A 16873-nucleotide genomic window follows, 5' to 3' on the forward strand; every position below is an offset into this window, starting at 1 on the left:
AGTTAATGTTTCTGAAGCACTCAGATACTATAGCGATAAGTGCCATAGAGAAGCCCATGAGGAAATCAATAATTCTGTCTTCAGTGCAGGGTTTGAATAGTGTGCAATAAACAAGGCATGGGGCCACATGTTGAATGATAAGGATAAAACAAAATATCAAATAGCTGCACATTCAAAGTGAGGTCTTGTATAAAAAATAGTATGTGATCATGTAATTAAAGACTGTATCATAATTCATGCACACAAGGGGGCTGAATTAAGGTTGCCCGGGCAACTTTAATTCGGCATTTCCTAATTTTTCAGTGCTTGACATTAAAAGAACATTATTAAGGTTGCAATGTAGTTGTTGTATGTACTATATATTTTGCATACATCCACTTTTGCCCTCCACCTCCTTCAGGTCCTGCACCAAGCACAGCTCAGAATTTGGGAACCATATTTTTAATGTGTTGCTTTATATTTTAGGATACACATTGGAATTTATTTTCCAAGACGATGAATCAAATCCTGCTCCCTCTAAAGTCAATGTTAAAACAGACTTTTTTTTAACTGGGAGGAGGCTCTAGATCTCTCTATTTCTTATAGCATTAAAAATGAATAAATGTCATGCATAAAGTAAGTAAACAAAATATTTCTTAAAATATGGAGGACTTATCCTAGAATGTGATTTTTGTGTACATTCACAAACGAACTGAGCCTAGTTTCTGGTCTTTTTTTTTTTTTTTTTTTTTTGGCACATTGTATTTTAAGGTTCTGAAGGTGTTTTTTATTATAAGAGTTTTGGTTCAATATAAATGAACTAGGCATTCGTTTGATCATGTTTTCGTATCTTCTTGTAACATTCAGTATGCAATGTAGTTGTAGCTGTGTCAGTCCCTGGATATTAGAGAGAAAAGGTGGGTGAGAAATCTTTGGACCAACTTCTGTTGGTGAGAGAGACAAGCTTTCACATCACACACAGCTCTTCTGCGGTGACACTCAGAGTACCTTTCCCAGACCTGAAGAAGAGCTCTGTGTGGCTTGAAAGTTTGTCTTTCTCACCAATAGAAGCTGATCTAAGAAAAGATAGTACCTCATCCACCATGACTCTGTAACATGCAGTGTAAGTTTGTTTTAATTCAAAGGAAGTAAAAAAATACTTTTTTAAAAAAATATTTGGCAACATAAAATCTTCCTATGGTTGCTGAAGGAGCCGCATAGTTGAAGATCAAAATAAAATATGATAAAAATAAAATTAGATTATAAATAAGATCTAAATGCATCTTGAGAGTCGGGAATCTTTGGGCTTGATTTTGATCTCACAGGAGTTTTGCACAGTTACTCTACTGATTACAGAGCAGTTACTCCTCATTTAAAGTCGTGTAAGTAGTTCCAGGTCCTTTGAGAGGAAAATAAATGTAATAAAATATTAATATTCTCCCTACACTTTTCTTTTTAGTTCATAGCCAGGAACTGTCTTAAAAAAATGATGTTCAAAAATTAATTATTTGCCACAAAACTTTGTTTGTGAACAAAGTAAAAAGCCTAAAATCCCCGCTGCAGAGATATTTCTCCCTCCTCCTATTAAACATTTTAAGCATTTTGTCAGACAGAAGTGGCTCTAAAATTTGGCTCAGAAGCCATCTAGCACAGGGGCTTTCCCCACTTTCATACTCTTTATTGCCTCAATTAACTCATCTTCCATTAGGGGCTCATCATGGTTTCTATATAGGGCTGAAATAATTTGCAGGAATATTTTTGAAAAATTTATCCAAAGTATTTGTGGAGGGGGTCGTGTCCAATATGTACAGGTCTTTATAGAAATTAACATACTTCTAAATAATATCTTTAGCTAGATGTATATAATTTGCCATATTTATCATGGCTGGCCATGATTCTACATGCAGAGGTCTTTGGTCTTAGTTGGTATCCCAGCAACTCGCTAGCTTTTTCACCTGATTTCTAGAAGTCCTTCCTAAGTTGAAATAGACCAGATTCTGCTTCCACCAAGCATACTTTATTGAGTTCATATCTACAGTTAATCAGGGATGACAGCAAATCTTGAGATGGGGCTATGGCATAAGGCAAATCAATCTCTTTTGATATTTTCTCAAGGCCTATCATATTTTCTCCACGTTCCCTCTTTCTGGTAGATGTGAAACTTATAATTCTATCCTTCAAATAGGCCTTGAATGTCTCCCAGACTAGCTCACTAGCGAAGATATCGACTTGAGGGTTCATTTGTTTCCAGGAACTGTCCCTTTTCTTTTTCAATAAAAATTCTGAAATGCCGATCTAATAAAAGTAAAGAATTAAATCTCCATCTACTTGGCTGTATCTCACCTGAATCTGTTGCTATTTGAAGAGTTATAGGGGAATGACCAGAGACAGTAATTGGAACATGGAGGCATCAATTACAGAATTAACCAAGGTCCTGGAGAGCAAAAATAAATCTATATGGGAATACAACCCATTTACCAGAGAAAAGTATGAATAGTCTCTACCCATTGGATGTATAAACTGCCAGATACCACATAGTCCTACATCTTTAATGTGCAACTCCAGAGCCATTCTAGTTTGGTTGGCCTGTGAACCTGAGGCTGAGATTTAGCCACAAAAGGGTCAAACACCTCATTAAAAGGCCCAGAAATCACAGTAGGGATATGGGGTTCTCCAAATAATTTAGTAAAAAACTAAGAAAGATTTCAGGATCATCAAGATGAGGCCCATACATATTAGCAACGATTAGTTCAGATCCATGTTTAGTGACTTTAAGGATTAAAAATCTGCCCTGTTTCATCTGAAATTGACTCAGAGACTGTTACTGCCAGTGCTTTAAGGAAAAGGATGGCTACCCCTCTGGACTGGATGAGAATCATAGAATCATAGAATATCAGGGTTGGAAGGGACCTCAGAAGGTCATCTAGTCCAACCCCCTGCTCAAAGCAGGACCAATCCCCAATTAAATCATCCCAGCCAGGGCTTTGTCAAGCCTGATCTTAAAAACTTCTAAGGAAGGAGATTCCACCACCTCCCTAGGCAACGCATTCCAGTGTTTCACCACCCTCCTAGTGAAAAAGTTTTTCCTAATATCCAACCTAAACCTCCCCCACTGCAACTTGAGACCATTACTCCTTGTCCTGTCATCTTCTACCACTGAGAATAGTCTAGAACCATCCTCTTTGGAACCACCTCTCAGGTAGTTGAAAGCAGCTATCAAATTCCCCCTCATTCTTCTCTTCTGCAGACTAAACAATCTCAGTTCTCTCAGCCTCTCCTCATAAGTCATGTGTTCCAGTCCCCTAATAATTTTTGTTGCCCTTCGCTGGACTCTCTCCAATTTTTCCACATCCTTCTTGAAGTGTGGGGCCCAAAACTGGACACAGTACTCCAGATGAGGCCTCACCAGTGTCGAATAGAGGGGAACGATCACGTCCCTCGATCTGCTGGCTATGCCCCTACTTATACATCCCAAAATGCCATTGGCCTTCTTGGCAACAAGGGCACACTGTTGACTCATATCCAGCTTCTCGTCCACTGTCACCCCTAGGTCCTTTTCCGCAGAACTGCTGCCTAGCCATTCAGTCCCTAGTCTGTAGCGGTGCATTGGATTCTTCCATCCTAAGTGCAGGACCCTGCACTTATCCTTGTTGAACCTCATCAGATTTCTTTTGACCCAATCCTCCAATTTGTCTAGGTCCCTCTGTATCCTATCCCTACCTGCCACCGTATCTACCACTCCTCCTAGTTTAGTATCATCCGCAAATTTGCTGAGAGTGCAATCCACACCATCCTCCAGATCATTTATGAAGATCTTGAACAAAACCGGCCCCAGGACCGACCCTTGGGGCACTCCACTTGATACCGGCTGCCAACTAGACATGGAGCCATTGATCACTACCCGTTGAGCCCGACAATCTAGCTAGCTTTCTACCCACCTTATAGTGCATTCATCCAGCCCATACTTCTTTAACTTGCTGACAAGAATACTGTGGGAGACCGTGTCAAAAGCTTTGCTAAAGTCAAGAAACAATACATCCACTGCTTTCCCTTCATCCTCAGAACCAGTAATCTCATCATAGAAGGCGATTAGATTAGTCAGGCATGACCTTCCCTTGGTGAATCCATGCTGACTGTTCCTGGTCACTTTCCTCTCGTATAAGTGCTTCAGGATTGATTCCTTGAGGACCTGCTCCATGATTTTTCCGGGGACTGAGGTGAGGCTGACTGGCCTGTAGTTCCCAGGATCCTCCTTCTTCCCTTTTTTAAAGATGGGCACTACATTAGCCTTTTTCCAGTCGTCCGAGACTTCCCCCGATCGCCATGAGTTTTCAAAAATAATGGCCAATGGCTCTGTAATCACAGCCGCCAACTCCTTTTGCACTCTCGGATGCAACACATCTGGCCCCATGTACTTGTACACGTTCAGCTTTTCTAAATAGTCCCTAACCACTTCTTTCTCCACAGAGGGCTGGCCACCTACTCCCCATGCTGTGTTGCCCAGCGCAACAGTCTGGGAGCTGACCTTGTTTGTGAAGACAGAGGCAAAAAAAGCATGGAGTACATTAGCTTTTTCCAAATCCTCTGTCACTAGGTTGCCTCCCTCATTCAGTTAGGGGCCCACACTTTCCTTGACTTTCTTCTTGTTGCCAACATACCTGAAGAAACCCTTCTTGTTACTCTTAACATCTCTTGCTAGCTGCAGCTCCAGGTGTGATTTGGCCTCCTGATTTCATTCCTACATGCCCGAGCAACATTTTTATACTCTTCCCTGGTCATTTGTCCAATCTTCCACATCTTGTAAGCTTCTTTTTTATGTTTAAGATCCGCAAGGATTTCACTGTTAAGCCAAGCTGGTCGCCTGCCATATTTACTATTCTTTCGACACATCGGGATGGTTTGTCCCTGTAACCTCAATAGGGATTCTTTGAAATACAGCCAGCTTTCCTTGACTCCTTTCCCCCTCATGTTATTCCCACAGGGGATCCTACCCATCTGTTCCCTGAGGGAGTCGAAGTCCGCTTTCCTGAAGTTCAGGGTCCGTATTCTGCTGCTTACCTTTCTTCTCTGTGTCAGGATCCTGAACTCGACCAACTCACGGTCACTGCCTCCCAGATTCCCATCCACTTTTGCTTCCCCTACTAATTCTTCACGGTTTGTGAGCAGCAGGTCAAGAAAAGCTCTCCCCCTAGTTGGCTCCTCCAGCACTTGCACCAGGAAATTGTCCTCTACATTTTCCAAAAACTTCCTGGATTGTCTGTGCACTGCTGTAGTGCACAGATGCAGAAACAGCAGGACACTGCTTTTCCCACCCAGTCATGTTCTAATTTAGCAGCCTCATCTGCAGTCAAGTGTGCTTCCTGGAAAAGCACTACATCTGGCTTCACTTCCTTTATCTAACAAGTACCCTTTTTTTTTCTTTTAGTGGAGTGTTGAGACCCTTTACATTCCAGGAAATAAAATTAACATGCAGGACCATTTGGCTGTGTTAAGAATTATTTTTGGATGTGTAGTCTTACAAACGAAGGTGATAGAATGCATAGGGACTGACTCTGGGCATGCTCTGGGTCTGGAGCACCCACAGAAAAAAAATAGTGGGTGCTCAACACCCACTGGCAGCCCCACCTATCAGCTCCTTCCCTCCCATTCCCCCCACAGTGCCTCTGGATTACCTTGCCTGATGCTTACCACCAGCCAGACTCCCAGGGAATAGAACGGAAAGGGCACTAAAGAGGGGGAGAGAAGAGAACAAAAAGGCAAGTTAAAACAAAAATATAAAAATACATAACAAACATAGAACATCTTAACTTATTACCAAGCATAGTAGATCACAATGAAAAGGCAATGATTATCAAATAAACACTTAACACTACAAACAAAACTGAACCAATCGTAAGTTCCAGAGGTGGCAGGCCAGGGAGACACACCATACAGGCCAGGAGCTCCATCAATATCCATTATCTAAATTATTACTATTTTTAACAGGCATTCTATTTTCCCCATACCGCAAAGTAGTAACTACATTGTAAGGAGATAGAAAGGGCGCACACGCTCCACAAATATAATATTTCTTAACCTGGTATGTAGAGGGTATGCCTGTGATTTATCCCATAATTTGAAATTGTAAACAGGGTCTGAATGAGCTCTTCCCTGACATCTAGTGATGAGCTGGGGGAAAAGAGCAAACCTTATTTACATAGACATGCCTATTCTGCCTAGGTACACCGCATGATCGAGCTGCTTTGCCAAAATGATCACTTTTGGCTGGCGCTGGGTTACAAATCAATTGAGTGTAGGGGTAATGAAATGTTATCCTTAGTGTATGAGTAAAGGGCAGCAGAACTGTACTTAGCCTGGGTTGATTGAGAGGGTCACTCTAAACCGAACCTTACTCGCTAAGCAGGGGGTAGGGATGCCAAATTATGGAGGTTGGGGGAACACGTGTTCTTACCTTGTGGTGTATGCCCAAAGAGTCCTAGAAACCATGTGACCTTCCCCTCTAGTGTTTAAAGACAGAACTAATTAGACTCAATTGAGAGTCACTGTTTTGGTTCAGTGAGTACCAGAGCTGACTCACTGATAAGCCGGTCATGAGGCTACAGCTTAGGCCTGGTGTAGAGAGAGTGGTGAAAGGAAAGACAACGCAGAGGCTATACTGGCAGTGAGGATCCCTGCTGCCCTGTGCAATCACTAAGAGCTGAAATTACTGAAGACCTGGGCTAAGCAGTGGCAGCTCAGAACATGGCGCTGCAGAAGTGGCAGTGAGCATCCAGCATCGACAGCACACAACCAGCAGCCGCAGAGAAAAGCCATGGAGGCAGCAGCAGTCAGTTGCAGAGGCACACAGGGACCACAGAGACATTGCCTGATGCCACCCCCACCCTGTTTTGGGATGAACCCCTAACCAACGACAGCCAGCTGTGAGTAGGGTGCAGCGGAGGGAGGGAGGAGCAATGTGTTAAAAGGACATTTGTTAGACTTTCCCACCGCAGTGGGAACAGTTAGATTTTTCCCTGTTAGCTGTATGTTCTTTTAACGTGGGGAAAGGAAGCTGAATATATGGTTGTAAACAAAAAGGGAGAGGGAGTTTGTGGCCCTTGGAAAATAATCCCCACAACATACAATGCCACCGAACTGAATTACCAATACTCTGTTGTTTGCTTTGGCAAACTGAAAAGATTATGTAACCCTTCTCTCAGATGGAATCAGCAGTACAGGTTCAGTATTTAGGGGTTCCTCTTAACAATACAAAACCAAACCAGCTCAAGCACCCACCCAATAATCTGGAAAATTTAACACCACCCCTTGAGGCATCTAAGAGGCAAAGGACACTGCCCAGTGCACTGTGAGGTCAGGTTTTACTTATGGTTGCATGCTTTTGAATGTGGTTGTGGTGTTTTCCCAAACTAATACTTGGTTCCCTTTCCCTTATATTAAGAGCTCTCTTTTGTTATACATAGATTCAGTGCTTGTGAGAGGGGAAGTATTACCTCTTAGAGGTGCCCAGGGGAAGCGGGGCAGGGGGAGAGGGAGGAAGTAGGGGGTTGGTAGGGAGATCAGAAATCACTGTCCATGTAGCTCAGCAACCCACGTTGGTCTTCACTGCTCTGTTGGTCCACAGGGTGTACAACTATGTTGCTCAGCGCCTGTGCAGCTTTTCATGACATCTTGCAGGGAGGAGAGCCATCTCTCACACTTACAGCACACAGGATGCCAAGCTCCTGGGCTATTAGGACCCACAGAGGTAAAGCATGATGACACAGCAGAGTTTTACACTGCCAAGAATTTTAAGAAGTGGTATTGGAGCCCTCAAATTTCTACAGAGCAACAGAAAGCTATCCTGCACCCTGGTGATCTCTTTGGTGTATGCTGGTGACGAGCTAACACGCAGGCCTTGTATAATCACAAGCAAATGGTTCCTACTGATCTGTTCATTGAGGGATGTTGTCAAATGTTTCATTAATTTCCAGGAGCAAAGGCACTTTATGTTGTTAATACATTATTTAAATAAATCTTTTCTACAGTCAGTTCACTCCAGTGAGATCAATTTGAGATGAGGCGTTCCCTTAACTCCATTTCTGAGGTGCTTCACATTCAGCCATTTGAGGATAATTGATCTATATATCCCAAAACTTAATAAATATAAGCTTGGAGCAGAAAAGATAATCCAAATCACTAAGTAAGTTAGTCACAGTGACTGTATAAGCTTATAAGTACAGATAGGGCAGATACAACAACTGGTAAGTAAACTTGGTATAAAAGAGAGCAAGTACTCAATTTAAAAAAACTATTCTGCTTCTTGTGGCTTTTAGAACAGATGCATTTATTTACTAACGTTGACATGAAAGTCAGCTGGAACCTATAAAATATTTGAGGCCTCGTTGCTTGGCAAGTTCCCCTGCTCTTCTCAAGACTGATCTCTGTTCAAGCACATCTTTTGCAAACCTTGAAAAATCATTATCTTATTTTGTGGCATCCCTCGTTAAGTTCTTTATTTTTTCTTCCACAAGCTAGCTGCAACGTTTTTTCTTTTACAGTAAATCTAAGAAATCTGGCATTTGAGGTGGGCTTAGGGGCCAGGGACCTATGTGTTCTCTCTAAATCAAATTTAAAATCAATCAGCAGGCTGAGCACTTCTGAAAGGAGTTGGGGAACAAATTCTAAGGTGTTGCCTTTCTCTTCTCCTTCAGGGACTCTTATGATTCTCAAAGCATTGCCTTGAGGTCTGCCACTTTAGATTTAAGAGAAGATAAGTCTGCAAGGCTTCTCTGCAGCTGGGCAGAGAGCCCTTGTATGTGATCTTCCACAGTTCACATTCTCCCTTCTGCTTCGTTCATCCATCCTGTCACAACTTGCAGATAGGAGTCATTGTCAGATGTATTGTGGCCATTGTGGTCTTGACATCTACTGTGTCTACAGCAACTATATCCTTCATCACAGACATAGTGTCCTGGGCAGCAGCCATCTTGTTTAGGGTGTGGGGAGCCTCCATTCTCCTTGCTTTTCATCTACGTGTAGAGCTCCCAGCAGACAAATCTTTGCCTGCTGACATCCCAGAGATCTGGGGGTACCTGTTCCTTTTTATCACAGGAGTTAGCTGAGTGGCCCGGCATAGAAATGGATATTAGTGAATGCTTCTGGAGCTCAAGGGGTCTACTCCTTCATGCTGCACTGCACCTCCCAGAGTACTTTCTGCTCTCCTATTTAAAAATAACAGCTAGCCACACATTTAGAGAGCAAAGCAAGTGACTTCTGATTCATCAGTTTATTTTTAAGTACCGCACTGAAATACAATTAGAGAATTAATTATTTGGAATGCATATATAGTTGCCACTTCTCAACTATTACATATTAGGAAATGTATTCAAAAAGTTTAATGTAGTAGTCTGAATTTACAGAATTCACAATAGATCACTGTCCTTGCTGGGACAGAGATGGGGGGGGGGGGAAAGGTAAAGGTGGCGGAGTTCATTTTCCCTTTGTTTGACTTGTTGTGCTTAGCATAGGAGCCAGAACTCTCACCATGCACTTTGTGTATCTGTACAGGGCTGTCCTTTTTATTCTCTTGAACAATGTCAATGAAACTTTCAAGGAGACAGTGTTCAGTTCCCTCGCAAATATTTCTAGGCCTTGTTTCTTCCCCCGTTAGAGGAGACATTCCCACACCCCTCTGCCTTGAGTTCTGCTGGCACCATTGCAGCAAACAGGCTAGCAGCACACAGCCCTTGGTGGCTTCAGGATATCAGTAACAGCTGCATTCTCTGGGCTTTTGTCACCCTCAGGAGCGAGATATCAGCCAGAACCACCACTGCCTGTGAAAATATCAGCAACATTCACTGCTCTTTTCCTGTATTCAATTACAGGCCAGTAAGCCTGACTTCAATACTGGGCAAACTGGTTGAAACTATAGTAAAGAACAGAATTGTCAGACACATAGATGAACATAATTTGTTCGGGAAGAGTCAACATGGTTTTTGTAAAGGGAAATCATACCTCACCAATCTACTAGAATTCTTTGAAGGGGTCAACAAGGATGTGGACAAGGGGGATCCAACGGATATAGTGTGCTTATGATCTGCAAAAAGGGAGTAAACAGTGAGGTGGCAAAATTTGCAGATTATACAAAACTACTCAAGATAGTTAAGTCCAAAGCAGACTGTGAACAGCTACAAAGGGATTTCAAAAAAGTGGGTGACTGGGCAACAAAATGGCAGATGAAATTCAATGTTGATAAATCAAAGTAATGCACACTGGAAAACATAATCCCAACTATACATGTAAAATGATGGGGTCTAAATTAGCTGTTACCACTCAAGAGAGAGATATTGGAGTCATTGTGTACCATTTTCTGAAAGCATCCTCTCAGTGTGCAACGGCAGTCAGAAAAGCTAACAGAATGTAGGGAATCATTAAGAAAGGGATAGATAATAAGACAGAAAATATCATATTGCCTCTATATAAATCCATGGTACACCAACATCTTGAATACTGCATGCAGATGTGGTTACCTCATCTCAAAAACGATATATTGGAATTGGAAAAGGTTCAGAAAAGGGCAACAAAGATGATTAGGGGTATAGAACAGCTTCCGTATGAGGAGAGATTAATAAGATTGGGAGTTTACAGCTTGGAAAAGAGATGACTAAGGGGGAATAAAATAGAGGTCTATAAAATCATAATTGGTGTGGAGAAAATAAATAAGGAAATTTTATTTACTCCTTCTTATAACTAGGGCTGTCGATTTAAATGCAGTTAACTCATGCAATTAACTCAAAAAATTAACTGCAATTAAAAAAATTAATCATAACAAATCACACTGTTAAACAATAGAATACCAATTGAAATGTATTAAATAGTTTTGGATGTATTTCTACATTTTCAAATATATTGATTTCTATTACAACAAGAATACAAAGTGTACAGTGCTCACTTTTTATATTATTATTTTTATTACAAATATTATCGCTGTAAAAATGATAAACAAAAGAAATAGTATTTTTCAATTCACCTCATACAAGTACTGTAGTATAATCTCTTTATCATGAAAGTGTAACTTACAAATGTAGATTTTTTTTTGTTACATAACTGCACCAAAAACAAAACAATGTAAAATTTTAGAGCCTACAAGTCCACTAAGTCCTACTCCTTGTTCAGCCAATTGCTAAGACAAACAAGTTTGTTTACATTTATGGAAGATACTGCTGACTGCTTCTTATTTACAGTGTCACCTGAAAGTGAGAACAGGTGTTTGCATGGTACTTTTGTACCCGGCATTGCAAGCTTTTTATGTGCTAGATACGCTAAACATTCATGTGCCCCTTCATGCTTCGGCCACCATTCCAGAGGACATGCTTCCATGCTGATGATGCTCGTTAAAAAAATAATGCATTAATTAAATTTGTGACTGAACGCCTTGCGGGAGAATTGTATGTCTCCTGTTCCGTTTTACCTGCATTCTGCCATGTATTTCATGTAATAGCAGTCTCAGATGATGACCCAGCACATGTTCGTTTTAAGAACACTTTCACAGCAGATTTGACAAAACGCAAAGAAGGTACCACTGTGAGATTTCTAAGGATAGATACAGCACTTGGCCCAAAGTTTAAGAATCTGAAGTGCCTTCCAAAATCTGAGGGAGACAAGGTGTGGAGAATGCTTTCAGATGTCTTAAAAGAGCAACACTCCGATGTGTAAACTACAGAACCTGAACCACCAAAAAAGAAAATCAACCTTCTACTGGTGGCATCTGACTCAGATGATGAAAATGAACTTGCGTTGGTCCGCTCTGCTTTGGATCGTTATCCAGCAGAACCCATCAGCAGCATGGATGGATATATTCTGGAATGGTGGTTGAAGCATGAATAGACATATGAATCTTTAGCACATCTGGCATGTAAATTTCTTGTGATGCCAGCTACAACAGTGCCATGCAAACGCCTGTTCTCACTTTCAGGTGACATTGTAAACAAGACTTGGGCAGCATTATCTCTTGCAAATTGTAACCAGACTTGTTTGTTTGAGCGATTGGCTGAAGTAGGACTGAGTGGACTTGTAGGTTCTAAAGTTTTACATTCTTTTATTTTTTAATACAGTTATTTTTTTGTACATAATTCTACATTTGTAAGTTCAATTTTCATTATAAAGAGATTGCACTACAATACTTGTATTAGGTGAATTGAAATATACTATTTCTTTTGTTTTTTACAGTGCAAATATTTGTAATAAAAATAAATATAATGGTATTCTATTATTGTTTAACAGTGCAATTAATCATGCGATTAATCACAATTCATTTTTTTAATCGCTTGATGGCCCATAAAACAAGAATTAGGGTTACCAAATAAAATTAATAGGCAGCAGGTTTAAAACAAAAGGAAGTATATCTTCACACAATGCACAGTCAACCTGTGGAAGTCTTTGCCAGAGGATGTTGTGAAGGCCAAGACTATAACAGGGTTCAAAAAAGAACTAGATAAATTCATGGAGTATAAGTCCATCAATGGCTATTAGCCAGGATGGGCAGCGATGGTGTCCCTAGCCTCTGTTTGCCAGACGCTGGGAATGGGCGACAGTGGCCGGATCACTTGATGATTGCCTGTTCTGTTCATTCCCTTTGGGGCAGCTGGCACTGGCCACTGTCGGAAGACAGGATACTGGGCTAATGGACCTTTGATCTGACCCAGTATGGCTGTTCTTATGTTACGCATACCCAGGGGCATCTAGAATCTAAACCACCCAGCAAGCCACCCCCTCCATACTCACCATGGCTTGAGCTGCACAGCGGTGCTGTAACAAGCCATTCCAAAGCTAAACTGCCACTTTGCATTTTTCCCTAAAGATCTTTATTGGAAAAATGTAAGAGAGTTTGGATGTTTGTCTTTCCCATTCCACTGCGAATGTTAATCTAACAACGTATGTGTCTGATTTATTCAGCATCCCCTGCTGGGATGTCCTAGAGAGGTGCCCCCTCCACACCTGCTGAGCGCCTGACCCATATCCGGTGAAGAAAGGGACCAGAGAGGATATGTTCTCTGAGCTTCTTCTCTGCAGCTGCTGACAATAAACACAGTGATTGGAGGGGTCAAATCACCAAGACCAAGATGATGGACCAGGAATGGAGAGATCAGATGCTGGGGGAGAGCCAAAGGGACCAAGAGGTGCATCAGCAAGTGCACCGGGACATTATGGCTGTGCTCAGGCAAAAAATCCAGATGTTGCAGACCATTATTGAGCTAAATACCCATAGACCCTCTACACAGCATCCTTTCCATTCCATGGAAAAGTCCTTGGTTGCTGCTGCATATATCTCCCAGCATAACAGATGGCAGCATGGCATGCACCCGTTACCTCTACCATGCCATGCCAGGGGAAAAGGGAGAACCATGATTACACCTGTAATGGAATGTTAAACTATGTTATACTTCTCAGACACTAGGCAATGCCATGTGTAACATACCTTATCTGAGCTGGTCATATCTGGATCCAAGGAGTGCACTAAAGATGTCTGAAGGAGAACACATCATCTTGTATCTCTCTGAAGGTGGAAGCTCTGTTGCTGGATCATATTAAACAAGTTCTGTATTAAAATCACAAATGAGTTTGATTCCCCATAGTTTAAATTCCAGGGTATTACTAATTAAGAGGTCTCTTGGTTTTTGGTACTGTTTCTCTCCCTCTATGTGTGAAACTTGCAAGCTGCTAATTGTGTTAGTACATTCTAAGACAGAGTCTGTTCTCAAAGCAATTCTTTGTAACAACCACTCACACAGAGAGAGACTCAAAGCAATACTCTGTAACAACAGAAACAGCACCCAGAGACTCCCCGCCCTTTTGTTGTATTCATCTCGCTTTGTTAACAATTGTGATTAAAATAGAGATAGAGGATGGATGTGGATGGATGCTTGGTATGGATAATAACTGAACGTTCAGGGAGGTGCCAGCCTAAGAATGCAGTGTCCATCGGCTGAAGAAGGCGTCAAATGGAAATAACCAGAGGACCCCCGGAGGGCAGACTGGAATCCACCCAACAGTCTCAAGAATGGGAGATCCAAAGAACAAGATAACATCTGGCAGCACAGAGCCATCAGGAATGTGCCATCTGCTGATTGATTCAGCAACAGCATGATGAAGCAATTCCCATTGACTGGCATAGGAAGAAATTCCTATAAAAATGGACTCTAGAAAGTGAGAACTTTGGGGTCTGATTCTGCAAACCAACTTCCAGGAGCATCAGATGAGCATCTGACAAGGCCCTGCTCCCTCCTCATGTCCAGGCCACCTGGCCAGTGGCTTGGCATGAGCAACTCTAAGGCTGGTAACTATGATAACAACCTTGCAGAACCTCTGTCTCTGTGTGTGTGTGTGTGTGTGTGTGTGTGTGTGTGTGTGTGTATGAATGTGTGAATAAATATGAGATTGAATGGAATGTTATAGCTATAACTAACTGCTTACTATGATTCTTTCTGTATTCACAATAAATGTGGTATTTTGCCTTTTCCCCTTTAATAAGATCCTGCTGGTTTTTATTTTATTGGTAGAACATTTTGGTGGAGAATTGCGAAAGGGGAAATATTGGTAAAAAACCTCAGTTATTGTAAATATTGGTGTGCACACCGCCCGCTTTATTGAGCTAGGCATTTCTATTAGGTTAACCAGACCTGCTGGCCTCCTGGAAGGTAGCAGGGAAGAACAGGTTAATCAGACCTGCTGGCCTCCGGGAAGGTAGCAGGGGACCTGCTGGCCTCCAGGAAGCTAGCAGGGGACCTGCTGGCCTCCAGGAAGCTAGCAGGGGACCTGCTGGCCTCCAGGAAGCTAGCAGGGGAAAAACGCATAGATTAAGCTACGATTACTAAACCTAAGTCCTATTGCTCACTGAGGTATCGGGGCAGCAAGAAGGCCTAAGGGCCAGGATAAGCTACTCGCTGGAATAAGGAGTAGCAGGTTCAGAGAATCTAGGCTGTGTCACTCACTGACCTGTGCCAGGTGTGACGAGGAAATTTGATAAGCTATGATTTCAGAATCTAGGCTGTGTCACTTGCTAAGTAATACGAGGAGTGACAAAGAGATTGAAATATCCGTGTTAAGATCTTTAAAAGAAAACAGGGTAAGCCAGTACCAGAGGGAGGAATGGAGTCAGAAGGAACTCCAACCTCACCTTTTGTTAAAAAACAAAAAAATTATACCTTTTAAACAAATCCTTCAAAAATTTGGACACAGTCCTTGGACTAAACAAACTCTAGCTGATGTCTGCACTATTTCGGACCTAGAGGATACATTGGCTCAGTATATCCTCATATACAAACCTTCTAGTGCTGCCAAAAGAGATTCAGCAGCAATTTGGTTTTTGTGGGAGGCATGTAAGGATTCTTCCCTCAGCTTGTCTTCATGTAAAGAGGAAAAGGCACAAACGGAAAAGGGAGCAGACAATTGGAAGGTGCTGGCTACAAATACCCAAAGTCAGCTGAAAATAGTGAAAGAGGCACTCCAGGAATGCAAAAAGAGAGAGATTCCTGGTAGACCAAGCTAAAGCCTCTGAGAAAATTGAAAGAGAGAATCATGTGCTCCAAGGTATGGTAAAGAAATTAACCTTGAAGCAGGGCAGAGCACCTGCAAATCATAGTAGTTGTGAATCACTAATTAAGAGTCTGAGACAAAAATTGGGCTTTTCCTCTAAACAGGTAGCAGCCATTACAACAGGTGAAGGGGGAGAAGGTCCTATATATGGCACCCCCAGACATAATTACAAAAAGAAAAGAGAGTGAAAAAGTTAACTCTGCAGAGGCTGGAGAGAATTAAGCAGCTAAACTTTGTGAAAATGTTAAAAAGGAAAAGTGTTAGAGAAAGAGCATTCTTGGTTTCTTTGCAGCCATTCTGAAGGAAAAATGGTCCCTTTTCCAAAGGAATGTCTGTAAATTAGCCAGGCAAAAATAAACTATCTGATTAAAATCATTTGATGGAACAATTTAGTCAAATTTGCTAAAAGAACATAAGAGGGTTCTATTGGAACTTGTGAAAGTAGAATGAATTATATTGAAATTATAATTAATTAAATGCTACTTGAAGGGTTTGTTGAAATATAGTTGTCAGGAAGAGAAACATTAAGGAGTAATGAAGCAAATACTCACCAACAACCACATACCACACAACAGAACCACTAACCCAGGAACTTATCCTTGCAACAAAGCCCGTTGCCAATTGTGCCCACATATCTATTCAGGGGACACCATCACAGGGCCTAATAACATCAGCCACACTATCAGAGGCTCGTTCACCTGCACATCCACCAATGTGATATATGCCATCATGTGCCAGCAATGCCCCTCTGCCATGTACATTGGTCAAACTGGACAGTCTCTACGTAAAAGAATAAATGGACACAAATCAGATGTCAAGAATTATAACATTCATAAACCAGTCGGAGAACACTTCAATCTCTCTGGTCACGCAATCACAGACATGAAGGTCGCTATCTTAAAACAAAAAAACTTCAAATCCAGACTCCAGCGAGAAACTGCTGAATTGGAATTCATTTGCAAATTGGATACTATTAATTTAGGCTTAAATAGAGACTGGGAGTGGCTAAGTCATTATGCAAGGTAGCCTGTTTCCTCTTGTTTTTTCCTACCCCCCCACCCCCCAGATGTTCTGGTTTAACTTGGATTTAAACTTGGAGAGTGGTCAGTTTAGATGAGCTATTACCAGCAGGAGAGTGAGTTTGTGTGTGTATGGGGGTGGGGGGGATGTGAGAAAACCTGGATTTGTGCAGGAAATAGCCCGACTTGATTATGTAAAGAGTTGTCACTTTGGATGGGCTAGCACCAGCAGGAGAGTGAATTTGTGTGGGGGGGTGGAGGGTGAGAAAACCTGGATTTGTGCTGGAAATGGCCCACCTGAT

The sequence above is a fragment of the Caretta caretta genome, chromosome 3 (genome assembly GCF_965140235.1).
Source record: "Caretta caretta isolate rCarCar2 chromosome 3, rCarCar1.hap1, whole genome shotgun sequence".
Lineage (NCBI taxonomy): Eukaryota > Metazoa > Chordata > Testudines > Cheloniidae > Caretta > Caretta caretta.